The 21,277-nt window shown below is 34.6% G+C and overlaps 1 long non-coding RNA gene across 1 annotated transcript; it reads right to left on the bottom strand.

The window, feature by feature from the left end:
• Positions 1 to 820: 820 nt before the first annotated feature.
• LOC135087369 (uncharacterized) lies at positions 821 to 2,004 on the bottom strand. Its single transcript, XR_010260777.1, has 3 exons — positions 1,894 to 2,004; positions 1,724 to 1,803; positions 821 to 1,636 (listed from the first exon to the last, which is right to left on the bottom strand). It is a non-coding gene; the product is annotated as an uncharacterized LOC135087369 (long non-coding RNA).
• Positions 2,005 to 21,277: the final 19,273 nt, after the last annotated feature.

Here is a 21,277-nt window from a genome sequence, read left to right as displayed (position 1 = left end):
TGTTATCAAAACCCAAATAATAAATCAATTAAGTTATTCCCGTATAACAATAAACAAGTTAGTAAGTGTACCCACAAACAACTCACTAGCCAGTAATAACATTAAGTACCAAACCTTATAATACACTGCAGTATAATGCCTAAATAACTAATAGGTATATCTGCCTTAAGTAATCAAAATTTAGCCAAATTAAATTAATTAATTCCCAACAAGAGTTATAATAATATGCTAACATTATGTTATACAAAATAATGTGTACTAGGCAACATAGTACATAAACAATATTGAAGTTATCAGTTAACATTATGTAACAAAATATCCGGGTAGGTACTTTAAAATACATTATGTACTTACTTAATATGAGTACAAATAAATAAACACTAAAATTAAAATTAAACTGTGTTTGTCTTGTATGTAAAAACAAAATAATTAAAGTAAGTAACTAAAAGTTATAAGCTATAAAGCCCAAAAGCAGTGTAGGTATAAAATAAATATAACCTAACAAAAAAAATGTTACTTACTTGTCCCAACATAACATACAAAATAAGAGTTGCAACACAAAAGAAATGTAACCTAACATCATGTAAACTAACCTCATATAGAGTAGTACGCTCTGTTATAATGGTTAACATAATAATATGTAAAAAGTTGACAACCTAAAAAAAATTATGTGGGCATCACAAATAAAATAAATTACAAAAAAAAACAAGACAAACAACAGCACACACATGAGAGATTCCCTAATAAAAAATATTTAACAACAAAATAGAAGTGTATGAACGGATAGTCAGCACACAAAGTTGCTTCTTTTATTGGCTTTCCACCCATAAACTTCATAAAAAGGATGGCAATAATAAACACCAAAGAGGGGCGCCACTGCAAGAAAGGATTTTTCCTGGCGGCTTGGTGACTGGAATTGAACCGCCACCGGTGCAGACTGAGAAGATGGTGAATTGTCTGCACGTGAAAAAGAGGTTGTCCGGCTTGCAGAAATTTATAAGAGTTACCGTTCCTTGTATGAGATTAAAAAAATGTAAATAAAACAGCTCCCTCTCAATTGACACAATTTATTTTTGTCTCGTAAGCTTGAATACAGTTGACAGTTACGATATTATAACTACTGTAATAGATAGTGCCAATCTCAAGGGATTCAGGGTCGTTAATTAGGTTCGGTTTGGTGAATATTATTGCCACTACAAATTTCTTAAAACTCAGCCTAAATATTAAAAGACTCTAATAGTTAAGATAACTGCACGATATCAGGTCGGAAAGACTCCTACTTGAAGGATGGAAAAGTGGGTACCTTGGAAGCCATGCGGTTATAAGCCGTTACCCTGAACGTTCCTCTCTTCTTCCGGGGTCCAACGGGTCTCGCACACTTTTAGGCTCCAAGCAGCGTCCTCCACGGCCTCAAGCGCGCAGTGCCAGATGAAGCTCTTGCATCTCTTCGACAGGTAAGCGTTCAAACTCTTGCAGAGACAGAGGTTTGATGACAAGGAGGAAATGCGAAGAGATCAGCAGTTTAGAAAGGACAAATATTTCATACGAAATGAAGAGAAATTAAAATATATGAAATATCATCAAAATATTATGTTTAAATTATAAAATGTAAAATATGAAATATGAAATCCCGCATCTGAAACGAAAAATACGAGTGTCAGCATCACATGTGGAACGTGGCATTAGGTTATGAAAAAACCCGCAATGGGAAAGAAATACTTACGAAGGCTGTTCACTAATTTGAGCTTCGCTCGCAGCCCTCAGCAACCCAATACCCTCATCCGAATAGAATTTAGGGAATTTCTGAAAGAAACGATCACATGAAATACCACGTACTGGAATACGAAAAATATCAATCACGAAAAATAAATAAATTCTCCGACGGGAACTTACCTCATGTGTGATTATTTTAAATTATATTAAGAAATTATCGTGGATGCATTCTGCAACACACGATTTGAAACACAGGGGATTACATCCCCGAAAATAATAAAATTGCGGTTGCGCACGAACGACCAAAATTCCAAAGTGATTTGACAGCTCAACTGACAGTGACAATGACTCGCATTGACATCGCGAAACGTTTCGTTTCGCCGCTTAGATAAAAAGCAAATACTAATAAAAACCATGATGAAAACAATCTCCTGAACACTGAAAATATTCTATTAAAAATAGAATAATCAAAACAAAAACATTAGGAAATGTTTCAATAAAATATATTTGAATTGACTGAGCAAAAAGCGCCATCTATTGCAAATTAGTTCAAAATCACGCCAATAGATGTCGCTAGTAGTATCCTAAATCCAAATATCCAGTAAGAAAATCAATTTGTGAAAACAGCCAAAACTGCAACGCTACAAGGTCTTTTAACATAATGTGTCATATTTTTAAAAATTATAAATAACTTGAAAAATTCGAACTTCCTAAGGCGGGAATTGAACCCACGATGCCTTAGGCAGTTCGATTTTTTCAAGTTATTTATAATTTTCAAATTAGTTTGAGATGCGACTCTTAACGCTTAAAATTAAATAACTATATAATGTGTCATAATTTATAAATAAAACAATTTGCTAAATATTTTCATGGCTTTATTTAAGATTTGGATTATAAAAAATATATATTTATGTAAGCAACTACTCGTATAGATTGACGAATCGTATGATTGGGCTTTATACGTGGCGTAGTTTTGCACATACGCCTATTTACCTAAAATTTTATTTTGTTTCAATGGAAAAAAAAATTTTTTTCTTACTGACGTTATAGATTAGAGCAAAATGAAATCATTGCTTAAATAATTGGAAAAAGGCGTAAGCGGCAGTTTCGCCCTTATACGTAGGAGCCATCGAAGTGGACATCCTTGTAAGGGATAACACGTCATTTGTAAGGGGGCGTCCATAAATTACGTGAGACAATTTTGGCCCTTTTTCAACCCCCCCGCCCCCCTTGGTGAGATTTGGTGAGATTTTGCCTGACCCCCTCCCCCACCCCCCTAATCTCACGTGATATTTAATAAAATGCCTATTTTGCAATGTCTATGCTTCGAGTCTATTAGATTTTTTATATGAAAAAATCAGTAACCCAGTGTCGTGCCACGCGCAGTGCAGGGTTCCGTAGCTTCCAGTCGTTTAGTAAGACAAGCAATTGCTTCAACCTAGGACCAGTTTTTTGATTCATAGTTAAAATAACTAATTGTTAAATTTTGCTACTAATGGTTAAATATTAATAAAATGTAAACTAATAGTTAAAAAATTTACTAAAAGTCGGTTACTTTAACTACGAATAGGTACATAATATTTTCATACGTATGTAATGTCATTATTTAGGGTTCCGTAGTCCTGACAAGGAACCCTTATAGTTTCGATATGTCTGTCTGTCTGTCCGAGGTTTCGCTTGGAAACTATTGGCACTGGGGAGCTGTAATTTTGTGAGGGTATGTATATTAATCACGCCGACAAAACGGTAAAATAAAATTTTGAAAAAAAATTTTTTTCTAGGGTAGCTCCCCTGCATGTAAAGTGGGGATGAATTTTTTCAAGGAAAACTATAACGGTTAAGATACAGTACTTAGTTTAAAAGTAATAGTCATTTGACAATTTTTTAACCAGTAAAAATTCCTTAGAAGAAAATATGAAAAGTGACTTTAGATGAAGTAATTGCTTGCTTCTGAAATATATTGTGGTAACGACAGACAACTACGGAACCCTACACTGCGCGTGGCACGACACGCACTTGGCCAATTTTTTACGCAATAGCGATGCCGATGACGTTTATTTTTAATTTCGAATTTTCTTAATTTCGACATCTATTCTGCATCTTTAGTGTTTACAAATGCAGATGGAGGCATTTTTAGTTTAATTTGATTTAGACGGTTTGGAATAAATTGTCATTATCATCATAAAAAAAACATTTTTTTTTTACTTCAAAACCCAGTTTTCTGGCAATTTTACTCTATTTCTTGCGGGAAAAATTACGTGATATTTTCCGAGACCCCCCCTCTCCCCCACGTGAGATTTAGTGAGGTTTTCGTTGACCCCCTCTCCCCCCTAAAAGTCTCACGTAATTTATGGACGCCCCCTAACCAGTTTATTCATGTAGGCATATGCCTAGGCAAAAATCAAGCATTTCTCAGTTTTAATCGAGACATGAAACATGGTGTCCCGATTTAAACCAGCCTTTTATCACACTTTTTTCTTTTATTTTATTACTTTTATGTTTTTGCTGCGTGTTTAATAAAGTCTTTTATTTTTTTTATTGTTTATAGTTTGTGCTTTTTCTATCTTAGCTTAAAAGCTGGAAAATTTAAGATTAGCTACGGGATATTAATAATTATTATTATTTTGATTTTTTGTATGGAAAAATTACATTGTGTTTTGCGTAGGCACATTTTTTATTTATTTATTTTTTTATTAGGTACACCAACAAAGTCACATACATAATACAGTTATACATTTTAATATCGAATAAAGACGCACTTGGAATACCCGTCCCTAGTACAAAGTCGGTTGTGTATATCCGACGTCAAAATTACCAACTTTACCGAAGTACAACGATGGTTCTGATCAAACGTCAAACAAAAATCCTTTGAACAATGTAAGTTCAGTACATCCGCCACCAAAAACAATTATTTTGTACCAAACATTCTTAATGTTTATACTCAACAAACAACCTACAAATACCATAAAATAAAAACAAAAGGACACTGTTTCTTTTATTTTCGAACTTCCTAGTACAATGACGGGTGTGTACGTACGTCACAGTTTTTTTTCTCTGACTTCCCTAGTAAAGAGATGGTTGTGACTTTCAGTCATCAAAACTATAAAGTGTCCAAACTTATAGATATAAAGACGAAATTCTAGGTAAAAAATAATAATAATGTTATAGTCAATGCTTGCTTGAAGTGGTACTCTAGTATTTTGATCAGTTATTATTGTAACATCACTTTGAGCGAGGTCCTCGTTAGGAATAATATTCCCATTATTTTTATTTTTTACTAAATTCAGTATTTGTTTTAACTTTTTTGAAAACTATTTAACTTTACATTAATACGGAAAATGAAATTCTACATCACATTCAATATTAATACGAATACAAATGGATAAGCTATTCCAACAAACGATGTGCAGTTTTCCGAAGTACAATGACGCTTGCACAAACACGTCTTTGTACTGCGTTAGAATAATCACATCCGTCGGTGTTCGATTCTGTATCTTCGATATTATTACGAATTTTGAAAAATTAAAAAAATAGTTTATAAAGGAGCTATTTTAGAGTAGTTTAATGCAAAAAAAAAAACAGATTTTGACGGTTGCGATCATACGACGTTGTTCGACGACGCCGACGATTTGTATTCGTATTGATATTGAATGTATCTAGAATTTCGTCTTTATATCTATAAGTTTGGACACTTCGTCGGCGTCGTCGAACAACGACGTATCTGAAAATTGCTAGGTTTTCAGGAGAGCGTTTTGAAGTTTTGGAACAGGTTTTTTGTGAATAAAAAAAAACTACTGCGTTGTTCGACTTCAAATTTGGGAATATTAAATATATTAAGATGTTATTATATATAATAAATGAAACGATCTCCTGAAATACTTAGTTTTTTGTAAAAATCACATTCTTCATTGTTCTACGGACAATTTGGAGATGTATGTGATAATCCGTCGTTGTTCTACGTGTTATTTATATCAACTCAATGACGTATGTCACTTTTAGTCAGTATTCTACGGAACTTCTGCCATCTGTTCTCGTCGGATGTTAAAGAAAGTTGGAAGTAATAAATAAAAAATATGTTCATTAGGTTTCATTGTTCATTTATTAAATAATAAAGATAACGTATGAATGAAAATGATCAAAAATCAACAGCACTTATTATTTTAAATTATTCAAAAAAACTTAATCATACATAAAACAAATTAAAAACTTTCAGTTTTAACCCGGCGTCATTGTGGCGGAAAAAAGTTACACTAACGTTGAGGTGGGTCATTATGACCCTGGTTATAATTGTCACAATTTTGCCTAGTATAAAATAATTTTTAATATTTTAAATTTAATATTTATCATAAATACTGTATAATATAATCAATAGCAGCAATAAAACACATTGGTAATGTATGCAATAATTTTTATTTTTCATTTTTCTTATACACTATTAATTATACAACAAAACTGTAACTCAACTTTGAATCAACAAAAAGCAATATCGTTTCTAACAAAAATAACACTTAAATCTAATCTATACTACCTATGCTCTCTATCATTAGAATTTTATACCATTTAGTACCATCTTTCCCGCTATAAAAGGGATCTCGTACCTCGAGGTCTGACGATTCAGAATTGTCGTCATTTGGAGCCATTACATTAAAAAAACTGGATTGACGTAATTGTTGCAATGGAATGTCATCTTCACTGTCACTTACTTCTTGGTCGGTATCAATTTCCTGGCTACGAACACTAACATCTTCATTTTACAAATTAGATGCATAAGGTCCATTTTCGTCACTATCTGAGGATTCTTCCAGTATCGCTAAGATTCGACGACCCTCACGTTCTTCCGGGTCCATATTAGACAAGTATCTGAATATAAAGTATCGAAAATATGTAAAACTAAATAAAACATTTAAAAAAATATGGCACAAAACAGCAACGTCGCCATTGAGCTGGGTCATAATTACCCGGTCGCACGTTTACACACGTGTTGCTCCTTGCGCGGGCGACAGACGACTGAAGTGAGGTACGTGAAGGGGAGGGGTGATCCTTTGCTGCAGCTACTGAGACAGACGGTTGTGTGCGGCAATTATTTGTAACGGGTTAACATAAATAAGGTGTCTCCTACCTATCAAAAATAAAAAATCTTTGTGTATCAAAATGCAACAGTTTCATTATTTATAACAAAAGTCATTCTAAAAAACTTTACTTATAAACATTATTATCAAAAATCAACAACACTGATGTCTTCTCTAAATTATTTAAATAAAAAAAAACATGATCATCTCAACAAAAACTTATTCTTACATAAAACAAAGTAAAAAATAAATCAGGTCGTGTCTCCTACCTATTAAAAAATAAAAATTCTTTGTCCAAAATAGCAACAGTTTTATATATTTAAGAAAAATCAGTCTAAAAAGTTTTACTTATAAACATAATTATCATTAGGATGTTTCATATTTATTTTAATATGAATCAAATCAGTCTTAAGTTTCATTAACAACTACAATAAAATTATAGCAAGAAAGAAGTTCAAACTTCAAAAATAGTTACTTAAAAATTAAGTACTAGAAAATAGAAAGCTATACAGGGTGGAAACGATAAGTGATCTCACTCGATTATTTCTAAACTATACAAGATATCAATAAACTAGTTATTGATCCTGAAAGTGCTTCATGAGCTCTATCAAACGGTATTAATAATAGGTTACAGAATAAACTGGATCTATCCGAAACTTCAATGTTTCCAGCTTCCATACATTTGGTAAAGTCACATTATTTTAAAAACTACATATGATATCGTAAAACTGATTACTGATTCTAAAAGTGCTTCACAAGCTCTATCCAATGGTATCAATAATAGGTTACAGAATAAACTGGATCTAACCAAAAATTCAATGTTTCCTTCTTCCATACATTTAGTACTACCACAGTCATGACACTCATCTCTTGACAATATTATAGCAAGTAAAGACTAAAACCAATGTTTTTCATTAATAATTTAAAATAAGAATACAATTTACGAGTTTATTTTAAGTATTAATTATTAAATTTAAAAAATTACACTTCTAATATTGTGTGTCTGGCATACATTTAGTATGGAAGCATTGAAAGGAAACATTGAATTTTCAGATAGATCCAGTTTATTCTGTAACTTATTATTGGTACCGTTTGAAAGAGCTCATTAAGCACTTTCAGGATCAGTAACCAGTTTTTTAATATCTTGTATAGTTAAGAAATAATCGAGTGAGATCACTTAACGTTTCCACCCTGTATAAAATTAGATCATTCTACTCATCAGGATCTGATTCTATTTCTTCAACCCGACCATGCGGCAACCCTTGAAAAAAGCTGTGATATCTGCTGGGTATGATTCCCGATTCTAGAAGGCTTTTGAGATCGTTAAACTTCGCAGTCGCAAGGGGAATTGGTTGTGAATACGCCTTTTTCAAAATGATGTTTTCATAACCACTGTTTCTTGTTTTCTTGCCAATGACCAGAGTCATGGAATCATTGTCCAAACTAGTCTTATATAGTAGATTTTTACTATCTTCAACTACCACCTCCCTGATTTTGCTCCATGTCACTTTTTGGCCATTGGCATTTTTTGTCCAGTTTTGATTCGATAGTAGCATTTTGAAATCGAAAACATTATCTTGAGTTACATCTCTCACCTGGTACGGTTTATCACTAGTCTTGGCCCATCTTATCAATAACTTCCATTCTTCGGGCGTGTATATCACTTTGTTTTCCCCAGCCCTTTCAATGACAGAATGTACACTGTCTTCTTCGTTTTGAGTGTGTCCCTTTTCTAGAAAACGATGTGTTATCTTTACTTCTTTACTCCAAATTTTCTAGCCTAGCAGAAAGCATACATTGCAAACATAATTCGATTTTTATTTTGGCCAGCACAGTTGTCTGACCAAAACCTAAATTCTTTAGTCCCATTCTGAGCATTTGTTTTTATAAAGTCGTACAGACAGCTAGATATTTCATTAGCGCCACGTTTGGCAATACTCTCGTCCCAAACATAGCAAAAACCTTCTTTACGAGCCATATCGAATACGGTCAAATTATAGCAAGATAACTTCCGTTTGTAGTATAAAATACTCATTTGACCATGTGGGCAAGAAAGTACTTTTTGTAAATCAAATGTTGCGTACACAATCAGGCCGTTAGATAGAGCTGCATCTGCTTTGTCTTTGCTTTTTATCTGCCGGGAAATATTTTTGTTATGTTTGTGGCTAGCATATTCAGCTTTTAATTCATCGGAGGGACTTTCGGTATTATTGAAAACGTGGCATTGATCACAAGTGTCTTTTTTAGGAATATGGAACGACAATTTAAAATGAGAGTTGACTATATCGCGGTATTGGCGTAGAGTTTGGGCTGGATTTTCATAGTTTTTCCCATTGAGCCATTCGTTGTACAGATTGAACATCCGTGCAATACTCAAACTACCATCCAAATACAACCTCGTTGATGTCTGACGACAGTAGTGCGATTCAACTGGCGCAAAGGATCGTACATGATCGCATACGGACGTTATCATACGTTCATCTACTACCTTTTTGTGGTTGACATGGTATCCTCGCCTGTCTTTTTCGACAGATGTAGTGCCGTCATACTTTTGCCACGCGGTCCTAGTCATTCGCTCAGTAATTCCCAGGGTATTTAAAAACATAATTTTACACACCTCATTAATTGAAGTTTGAGATTCATCTTCCATCTTTGGCAGAAAATATTTGTATGTGTAGATTCTATTTCTCTTCCCTGCCGTTGCAAATAAAGTCCTTCTTTTGTGCCCCTTTTTCGTATATTTAGCCATGTGTAGCCATTGTTTGGCCCTATCACCAAGCGCCCAAAACTTTTCAAAAATATGTTTTCGTGTATCTTCGGAAATTTTATCCTTACATTTATATCTGCAGCGGCATGCTTCACGCATAGTTTTCTCTGGAACTCTAACCCCTTTTTGAGAAATAGGTTTTACCTTCATTTGTAAGTCTTTTCCTTTTCACTTCTCCCCAGTCTTCATGGTTTCGGATACGTTTCCTTCCTCTGTTACTCACTAAGGGTGCTGGAGACGATTGGTTGGAGTTTACTTCAGTATCGTCTGTGAGTTGGATGATTTCTTTAATATCGTGCTGACTGCAAAATGAATCATGGCAATTTCTATGCTTGTTCAGTGGAGAAGGCATCGGTGTCCGATCTTCTGACATCCCGTAAGAAGGCGATGGTGGAAAAATTTCATCATAAATTGGCGTCAGGACTGGTGTATCTATATTCTGATACTAAGGAATTGGCAGATCCAGGACAAATAATCATATCAGGTGTCTGGGTATCTGAAGACAAAAATTGATCATGCAAAACTATTGTCTCAGGTTGATCAAGTTCAGCTGACTTTCTGTTATTTTGAATGGGCGTATTTGAAGGTTGTGTTGAAGTAGTCATACAAAGTGTAGCTAGACTTGAACCAATATTTTTTGTGAATTCATTTAGATTAGGCTGCTGCAGTGCTTCCTCAAATTGATCTTCTTCGTCATGATTGCTTTCTTTATCTGACTCTGAGAAAACACTATCGCCTATAAGATCTTGCATTTTTATGGTTCCGTACCTCAAAAGGAAAAAACGGAACCCTTATAGGATCACTTTGTTGTCCGTCTGTCTGTCTGTCAAGACCCTTTATCTCAAGAACGCGTGGACGTATCAAGCTGAAATTCACATGAAATACTCAGGTCTATTGTCCCTTTAAGCTGTGAAAATATCAAACTTCTAAGCCAAGCCAATCAAAAGATACAGCCGATTATGTCGATATTTTCAACAAATTTTCGACACTCGCAAACTCGTGAACTCAGAATCTTGAAATTCGGCACGAAGCAACGTTATACAGGGAGGAATTTTGTAAAGCCACCTGGTGGGAAAGTACTCTAAACTGTAGATAGAAAATTTTACTGAAAGAAAACATTCCTTTATTTTTGAAAAGAAAAAGAACTGCATTCAAAGATTTTCGAAATTTTTTCGAAAATTCTCTACCATACCATACAATTTCCTGTACACATTTAAAATAATTTAAGATTTCATGGTTTTCCTTTCATTTGATTTATCAAGTTTGTTAGAGAGATTTCATCCTTATACTTAACCCTAACGATCGATGTAATAAAAATACAGGGTGTAATTTTTAGCAGATTTTAGTTGGTTCGATTCCCGGGTGTGGCAAGCAAATTATTGGAAATCTTTGATTGCAATTCTATTTATTTTCAAAAATAAAGGAATGTTTTCTTTGAGAAAAATTTTCTATCTACAATATTAAGAGTACTTTCCCTCCAGGTGGCATTAAAAAATTCCACTCTGTATAGTACAGATAAAGGAAAAATTGCGAAAATGATAAATTTGAAGTTACATAAAATATTAAAATATTATTTTTGCTTACATGACATAAAATATTTTTTTAATAAAATTATAAACTTACTACCTACCCTTTTTCACATGAACGCGTAGAGATATTTAAGTTGAAATTCATATCAAACACTTTTTAAATCTAATTGCCTCTAAACTGTGAAAAATTCTAAATCAACGCAAAAATTCAAAACGCTCTAAAACGATGACTATAAAATGTTGTAAATAAATAACTTTAATAAAAGAACTTTTACAAGGTACTGGCCTACTATTTTAGTTATATTATAAAAAATATTAACTATGTTGACTCTCACGAAATTACCATAACTATGATTGTTCTAAACTGAACGGTTTGCGCGAGAGTCACTTCCAAAGTATTAAAATGTGTCCCCTCTCTGTAAGTTCCAAAATAAGATAATATTAATATATGATGTGCAAAAAAAATTAAAAAAAAAATATATATGATGTGCATTACGCATTACCATGCAATTGGTTTGAACGATATCTAGTAAGTAATTTGATTTAATACGTCATAAATTGTAAACCGCTACGTTTGTACGGCGGAACCCTCGGTGTGCGAGTCCGACTCGCACTTGGCCGGTTTTTTGAATAATGACGGGATCTGCTCCAAAGGGTAAAGGGGACGATGATTTGACCGTGGGATATCTGTTAAAATAAAAAATTCAATTAGTTTACAATTTAATATATGATCAAACGAACTTCTAGAAGGAAGTTCGATCATTATTATATGAATAGCTCCATTCGAAGATATATTATTACCATGTAGTTTCCCTAACGTACTAGGTAGTGTCGCACTTTTAGATTTGTATCGATTGTTCTTACTCGATTTCCGATTTCAAACCGTCATCTACGGGTCTACGCATCACTAGCGCTCCCGCGTTTTGCTCATTCTTTTAGAGATACCAAAACTTTTACAAAGGGTTGAGGTGGGTGGGTTCTTATATCTTCGAATGGAGCTATTCATATAATAATGATCGAACTTCCTTCTAGAAGTTCGTTTGATCATATATTATATTTTCATAGCTCCATTCTTCAGATATATTATTACCATGTAGATGTTCAGAGAACTGAAGTAATGCATATTATTTTAAAAGTTTTGGTAGGAAAATGTATTAAATTAAACAAAGATTTTTGAAACTAAAAATATTTTATTTCAACATATTATTATGTATTTTAAAACAATAACATAAAAAAAACAATCTTAACTTAAACTTAAGTCATAATCACACAGTTTTATATAATTTGTCTATGAATTATCCATCTTATACATGAAACTTAATTGTTTGTTTCAAAAACAGACCTAGCTAATTCTTGTGAAATAATGGGGCGATTATAAAATTTTGCAAATGTCTGTGATCTAGCCGTCCATCCGGCTGTTTTCCGAATCGCGTCTAGTGATACACCTGAGGCACGAGCAGCCGATGTGGAGGCGTGACGCGTGCTATGAGCGCTAAACTTCGTCACGTCAACGCCACTCTCTGCTAACATACTTTTAATCCATCGACTGATGGTTTGTGACGTCACCGGCTTATGTGGACGTTTGTAAGTTATAAATAAGTTAGAAGCGTCATTTCTAATATTCTTTGTAATATCTAGGTAATCTTCTAAACATTTTGCAGGACAAATACTAGGTTTGTCAGTAAAATAGGGTATAACTAAGGTTGGTTGCTCACGATTGATTGCAGAGGTTTTAATTAAATTTGAAATAGTTATAATGATCTGATTTTGATGAACTACAATACTATTTGTTTTTATTAAAGACAATGTTTGTACGCGATGAGCTGTACAAAGAGCCAAAAGTGTAGCCAACTTTTTTGTTAATTGACATAATGATAAATTTGTGTGAGGGAACCATTTATCCATGAAATCTAAAGCTACCTGTGGATCCCATATGGTATTATATTTAGGTATATTAGGTCTACATTTGAAGACTCCCTTTAGTAATCGTGAAACTTGTTCATCAGAACCTATATTATTACCTAGAAGCAGTGCTATAGCTGAACGATGGCTATTTAGTGTCCCATAAGAAGCGCCATTCTCAAATTGTTTCGTAAGAAATAAAATTAGCGCTGCTTTTGGTGCTTCTAAGTAATTAATATGGTTAGTTAAACAATAATTCCACCACAGTTTGAATGTTGTGTTGTATTGTTTTATAGTATTAGCCGCCAACGAAGAAATCATTAAATGTATCGCTTCTGATGGAATGCCTTGTTTTGTGAAGGCTTCCCGGAGACAATGGCTGCTGCCAGGGTAGTCTGCGCGGGTAGATGTATCCTGTAATCCGACCGAATTGCATTTTTTAGAAAAATAATATCAGATATTATAATATTGTTCAACAACGGGAACCAAACTTGTGTGGGCCAATAAGGAAAAACAAAAATTCCAGTTGACTGTTCACTGACAATTTTTTGTAAGCATTTTTGAATTATTGCAAAAGGAGGGAAACAGTAAAAATAATATTTTGACCATGATATCGTAAAAGCATCTACCGTAAGCGCATCCGGGTCTGGCTTCCAGGATATGTATACCCTACATTTGGCATTGGTGCGAGATGCAAACAAGTCTATATCGATTTTTCCTAATTTATTGATAACATTTTGAAAGGCGACTGAACATAGTTCTATTTCGGTGTCGGGATTAACTCTGCGCGATTCCATGTCAGCTTCTTTATTTTCTTTGGAGTTGATATAAGATGCAAATAACCACAAGTTGCGTTCTTCGCACCACTGCCAAATGGATCTCGTCAAATCATTTAAGTGTGGGAATTGTATACCGCCCATTCTATTGATATAGCTGATGGCCGTAGTGTTGTCTATCCGCATCAATATAGCGCAATTGGTAGAATCTCGGGCAAAACATTTAAGGCCAAAAAATGCTGCTTGAAGCTCTAAATAATTAATGTGATATTTTAGCTCACTTTCTTTCCAGTGACCATTGGCGCGCATATTGTTGCAGACAGCACCCCAGCCTGACCTTGACGCATCCGTGAAAATTTCCAATTTGTATATTGGAGGTGAAATAAAGTTTTTAGAAATTAATATATTTCTTTCCCACCAAACTAAATCCGATAAGATGTTATTTGACAGCGTCATAATTGCATCGTAATCATTATTACATTTTTTCAGGGCGAGATACTTTTCCCTTTCGAATTTCTTTGTGTATAACCAGCTGTATTTTATTGCCGGACATGCGGCTGTTAAAACACCTATAAATTGAGAGAATTCTCGAATGGTACATTTTTGTAATGTTTTGAATTTTTTCACCAGTTGTAATATATGTGTTTGTTTGTGTTCTGGTAAGAATATAGTCATATTTTGTGTGTCGAACATGTAACCTAAAAATTTGCATTTTTGTTTCGGCTCTAACGAGCTTTTTTCGAAATTTATGATAAAACCTAAACATTCGAGAATTCTGACAGTTTCATTTACATTCAAAAGACATTTTTCATAAGAATTCTCAATACACAAGATATCGTCTAAATATGTTACTGAACTAAAACCACGTTTTCTTAAATAACCAATCACTTCCTTCATTATTTTTGTAAATGTTCTTGGTGCTGATGATAAGCCGTAGGGGATCGCATTAAATTCATAAGTAATTAAATTTTGTTAATCGTCTTCAATTTGAAACCTTAAATACTTTTTATGTTCGGGATGTATAGGAACTAATAAGTAAGACTCTTTCAGATCAATACTAGCCATGTAACTGTTTTTTGATAATAAAGTACATACACTTCTGTAATCCTCCATTTTGAAATGTTCGTTATCTACATACTTATTAAAATATTTTAAATTTAGAATAAAACGATCTGTACCATTAGGTTTTGTAATCAAAAAAATTGGTGAGAGAAATTGTTCAGTGTGGTTTTGGCATACAGAAATAGCTCCTAAGTCAAGAAGGTTATTAATAGCAATTTGCATTTTTTGCTTCTCTGTAGATGATAATGATTTATTTGGTACTAGCGGCCGCCCGCGACTTCGTGCGCGTGGATTTCGTTTTACCCCCCCCTCCCCCCCTTCATCTATCGTACGCGGTTCAGATTTTTTCATACAAATGATTTTTCCCGCTAACTCTCGTTCCCGTGACAATTTTGCAATATCCTGTTGTAACTAAGCTTTGAGTTTACTAAGGTACCTGCATGCCAAATTTCAAGAGTCTATCTTACGCGGTTTAGATTTTTTCAAACAAATGTTTTTTCCCGCTAACTCCCGTTCCCGTGGGAATTTTGCAATATCCTGTTGTAACTAAGCTTTAAGTTTACTAAGGTACCTGCATGCCAAATTTCAAGAGTCTATCTTACGCGGTTTAGATTTTTTCATACAAATGTTTTTTCCCGCTAACTCCCGTTCCCGTGAGAATTCTGCAATATCCTGTTGTAACTAAGCTTTAAGTTTACTAAGGTACCTGCATGCAAAATTTCAAGAGTCTATCTTACGCGGTTTAGATTTTTTCATACAAATGTTTTTTCCCGCTAACTCCCGTTCCCGTGAGAATTCTGCAATATCCTGTTGTAACTAAGCTTTAAGTTTACTAAGGTACCTGCATGCCAAATTTCAAGAGTCTATCTTACGCGGTTTAGATTTTTTCATACAAATGTTTTTTCCCGCTAACTCCCGTTCCCGTGGGAATTTTGCAATATCCTGTTGTAACTAAGCTTTAAGTTTACTAAGGTACCTGCATGCCAAATTTCAAGCGTCTAACTTAAGCGGTTTAGATTTTTTGTACAAAAGGATTTTCCCGCTAATTCCCGTTCCCGTGGGAATTCCTAAGTATCCTATGACCTGCCCAGGAGTATGAAGAATAATTGTACCAAGTTTCGTTAAAATCCGTCAAGTGGTTTTTGTTTCTATAAGGAACATACAGACAGACAGACAGACAGACAGACAGACAGACAGACAAAAATTTTACTGATTGCATTTTTGGCATCAGTATCGATCACTAATCACCCCCTGATAGTTATTTTGAAAATATATTTCATGTACAGAATTGACCTCTCTACAGATTTATTATAAGTATAGATATGCGGGCGTGTAACATTATTTATTAAAGGTATACGATAGCCATTTAAAATATAATCTAACACAGTTTTATTTTTTGTTATGTGTAGCCAACAATCATAATAAAAAGTTAATCTACCTGCATGTACCTGAACTATTGACGTGTTTGGGCACGTTGTTTGGAAAATGTGGCTGTCCTCGCCTGCGACTGCGCTGCCGGCTGCTGCGGCTGCGGCGCTTGAGGGCGAAACTGCCTGTACGGATGTACTCGGCTCGTCATATTGTATGCTCCGCGCCCCCCCCTGCTCGACGACGAGGGATATCGAGGAGGAGGTGTCCAGTTTCCCGTGTATCTGCCTTTTAATTGCGACTGATTTTGATTATTCTTTTGCGGTATATTTCTTTTGATTTGCGAACCTTGCTTTTCTATGGCTTTAGCCGCCTTTATTTTTTCTGATAATTGACTGCCAAATAGGAACTCATCTCGTTCTTCTTCTTGAATTATGTTCAGTATCGATTTATCTAGACACGGAGTAATACATTTAGTCCGAATTTGTGTTTCTGTATAATGAAGATCAGTCAATATTCTACAGCCTTCAGAAAGTTGTTTTATGGTTTCCATTTTACTCCCGTCATTAATTAATATTTCCAAAGCTCTTGAAATAGCAGTAATTCCCAATCCTAATTGATTTTGTTTTATTTCCATCTTTTTGTCTCTACTACGAACTGCTTCTGCAACAGCAGCAGCTATCTCGGGGTTTAAACTGGGTGATTTTAATAATCTGCAGTTATCTGGAATATGATGTTCCTTCAACAAGTTTTCTTTGACATCTTTTGTCAAGCCTTTCTTAAGTATTGGCAACCAGCGCTGTGCCAAGTCGTTGTGAATATTAGCTCCATATTTAGGACTGTCTTCAATGGGATCCCCCAATGCAAGACGTATTTCTGGGTCAAGTTCTGTAGGTACTTCACTTGAGGTTCCTGGAACCTGTTCCTGCTCTAGTGGAACATTTGGAGTTTGAGATGACTCACAATCATTTTTGGGATCTTTGTCCTCGCCTGCTTGCGACTGCAATGAGTCGCATAAAACTGGTGTATTAGATAACGGTATGTCAACCGGTATCGTCGGTAAAGAATCATCCTGTATATTAGGGTAATCATGGTGCATAATCTCAACGTCCTCGACATTATAATTTTCGGGTATTTGGATATCTGAAAGTATAAAGTAAAATATAGTTTTTTTTTTTTTTTTTTTGAGGGTACTATAAAAACTAAAAATAATTATGAATTTTTATTTGTGAAATTTTAACACTTCATTAATAATATAATATGTAGGTATTTACTTTTTAAATTCGTTATAATATGTTCATAATGTATCTAAGAACGTATTTTGCCTTCGTGTATGACTCACGGTCAACCTCCAGGCGTAGATTTTTGCGTCATGTCTAGCCATCGTGTATAACTCGCGGTTACCCTCCAGGCAGACTTATAGACGCTGTATTGCACACTTTTATTTCGTATATAATATATTTACTTACCCTGGTTTTCGATATCAGAATCTGAATCGGAAATTATAATATTTCGTCGACGTTTATGCACTTTATGTTTTTGTTCTAAACGTTTGATTTTTTCTTTGTAACGCTTTATTTTATCTTCAGCCTTGCGTTTTGGCATATTTGAAATGTAACGGTTACGCGTTTGTTATAACTTGAAGTGACGTGCGTTCACTACCGCGCACAAAAAAGGAATGAGCAAAACGCGGGAGCGCTAGTGATGCGTAGACCCATAGATGACGGTTTGAAATCGGAAATCGAGTAAGAACAATCGATACAAATCTAAAAGTGCGACACTACCTAGTACGTTAGGGAAACTACATGGTAATAATATATCTGAAGAATGGAGCTATGAAAATATAATTTAAATGTAATGCATAATCACCCTATACATGCAAATAAAATCTTTATTTTTGAAGCAATTTTTATTTTTAATTATAAATCGTCAAAAAGAAACACATTAAAATCAAATTAATATATTCGTAATTTTTTATTTTATTTTTTGACGAATTTAAAAATCGAACAAAGACGCTTATTAGAATACCCGTCCCTAGTACAAAGTCGGTTGTGTACACCTGACGTTAAAATTACCATAGTACAACGCTGGTTCTGTTCAAACGTCAAGCAAAAGTGGGTAGAACAATGCAACTTAAGGACATCCGCCACCAAAAAAAAAATATTTGTACCAAACATTCATAACGTTTGTACTCATCAAACTACCTATAAATAGTATAAAATAAAAGGACACTGGTTCTTTTATTTTCAAACTCCCTAGTACAATGACGGATGTGTACGTACGTCATAGATTTTTTTTTCTCTGAACTCCTTAGTAAAGAGACGGTTGTGACTTTGAGTCATCAAAACAATAAAATGTCAAACTTATAGATTTAAGACGAACTTTTCGACAAATATTAATAATAATGTTATAGTCAATGCTTACCTGAAGTGGTACTCTGGTTTTCTTCATTATTAATTGTTGTAATATCACTTTGAGACTGGTCCTCGGTAGAATTAACATTTTTATTATCCTTATTTTTGACTAAATCTAGTATCTGTTTAGATCTTTTTGAAAACATTTTGTGTTTTCACTAATACGGTAAATTAAATAACTGCATCACATTCCATATAATACGAAAACAAATTAATAACAGTTCTCAACAAGCAACGTGCAGTCTTACATAGAACACGGGCGAGACTAAACATCCGACATGCGGGGAGAGGCAGCGGGGGGAGCATCAGTTCGAAGTACGATGACGCTTGCACACACACGTCTCTGTACTGCGTACTGCGTTAGAATTATCGGTGCAGTCCTGTTGTCCCCCCTGCTTGGCCCCCCTGGGGGAGCCAACAGGATTTCGAAATCCTGTTGTCTCCCCTAGCCAGGGGACTTGATTTTTAATCAATGATTTGAGGACTGTTGTCCTCCCCCCTGGCAAACATTATTAAAAAGCCATATATTTTTATAACATTAAGAAGGACTAGAGTACCTGAATGAAAGCCAAATTGTCAAACTGAATACCTATTGAGGTAATTATTTTGCTGTGCAATCAGTATTTTAGCTTCGAATTCGGATTTTTTTAGTATGCAAAAAGATGATTTTATCTAGACGTTTGTCAAATAATAATTATTATTAACATTTTGATAACGAAAAAATATAAGTTCTTGGTACCGGTACTTACTATTTCTGAATATTCCAAAATCTGCTTTACTTGCTTTTAACAGATCGTTATGAATTATCCCTACTAAATAATATTATGCGAAAGTAACTTTATCTGCCTGTTTGTTACGAATTCACGCCTTAACCATAATCGATTTTGATGTTTGGTTATGAGATAGTTTTGAGTCCTGGAAAAGGAATTAGAACAGTTTTTGAAACAGGGATGCGCTCTATATTTTTTTCTGTGACAGACAAAATTTTACGCGGACAAAGCCGTAGCAGGCCTCCGTCACTCGCCTATGCCGGCCGAGATAATTACCTACAGCGCGCGACAACTTCAAGTTGCAAATCAGTCAGGACCGCCACGCGCCTGTGAGCACACGCGTATTTCTATACACGCTCGGTCGATCATCGTCACAATCAAGGTTTATTGTTCCAACAGCACTGTTATCCTTCTTTAATGTAAAATCGTAGTATTTAGGAATAATAATTAACTGTACTAATTTAAATAAAAAAACTACACTTTTTAAATAATTTTGAAATACTTATGACAAAAAACTGTAGCAAAAAAATTATTTTAGCTAATATAAACATTAACTTACTTCACCGTGTCTATTTTCCGACACTACACCTTTTAAAACTATTTGTCCAATTTCGAATTATTGCAACACTGAAGTTTATTAATAGGTACTTTAGAGATGGTACGATTATACAAACACCACTAGATTAAAGATTACCAATCGTAAATACAATAAATGCTTCTTAAAATTAAGTTATTATTTATTTTACTTTGCTTATACACAACCCTGACGCTTGAGCTGCGAGGTAGATCAATTCTGAACACAAAAAATTTGCGCTCTTGTGAGCGTAGTAGTAAGGTGCGATTTCGAATGCACCATGTGCGTTGGATATTTTGCATTATTATTATTACCGTTAAAATGTCGGCATCTGATCCTACACAAAGGAGTGCAATTTCTGTTGCTATTATTATGTATTCTGTGGCCGTAGGCAAAAGCTAAGTAGGTACCCTCAGATCATAGAATGGATGATCTTCTATGATCTGAGTAAGTAGATACCTCTATATGCTATTCTCATGTATAAAAAATACTATCTACTGTAAAGTTTATCAAGTGTAAGTAAAAATCCGTTTAGTAGTTTTTACGTGAAAGAGTATCAAACATCCTTCGTATTATTTCCTATCCCTAAATAAATAAATCCCGTTCTTAGCGGATGTCTAACTACACCCTTTAAGGAACCTACCTGCCAAACTTCAAGTTTGTAGGTGTTAATGTGTTAATAATACCGGCACCAACACCTATCAAAATGGTAATTATTATTTGACAAACGTTTAGGTATTCAGTTTGGCAATTTCGCATTCAGTCAAATACTTCAGTTTTTCATAAATTATGCTCTAAAAATATTGGGCTTTTAAATAATGTTTGCCAGGGGGGACAACAGTCCTCAAATCATTGATTAAAAATTAAGTCCTGTTGTCTCCCCTAGCCAGGGGGGACAACAGGATTTCTAAATCCTGTTGGCTCCCCCAGAGGGGCCAAGCAGAGGGGACAACAGGACTGCACCAATCACATACGTCTGTGTTCGATTCTGTAGCTCCGATATCTTTACGAATTTTGAAAAAATTACATAACCATTACTTGTAATAAATATTATTTGTTATACTCTTTAATTGATATAATTTCTGATAGATATAACTTTAAGTATGTTCTTCTTTAGCTTGACTTATAAATGACTTTAGTGACAAAAATGAATCGCCGTAAAACCGACTCCACGTAGTCTTGTCTGCCCTACCCCTAGAGTGTAATTTAGAAGCGCGTAGGCACGGAGGGGCGAGGCGGCCCGCGGGCTGAGGAGCAGACGCGGTGTCGAGCGAAAGCCATCTGCGACGATTAGCACGCGAGGGACCGCCAGAGCCCCGCAGTGCCGGAGCCG

This window comes from Ostrinia nubilalis, assembly GCF_963855985.1.
Source record: "Ostrinia nubilalis chromosome W unlocalized genomic scaffold, ilOstNubi1.1 SUPER_W_unloc_1, whole genome shotgun sequence".
NCBI lineage: Eukaryota > Metazoa > Arthropoda > Insecta > Lepidoptera > Crambidae > Ostrinia > Ostrinia nubilalis.
The sequence above is the reverse complement of the archived record's forward strand: the minus strand, read 5'-3'. Positions and strand labels throughout refer to the sequence as shown.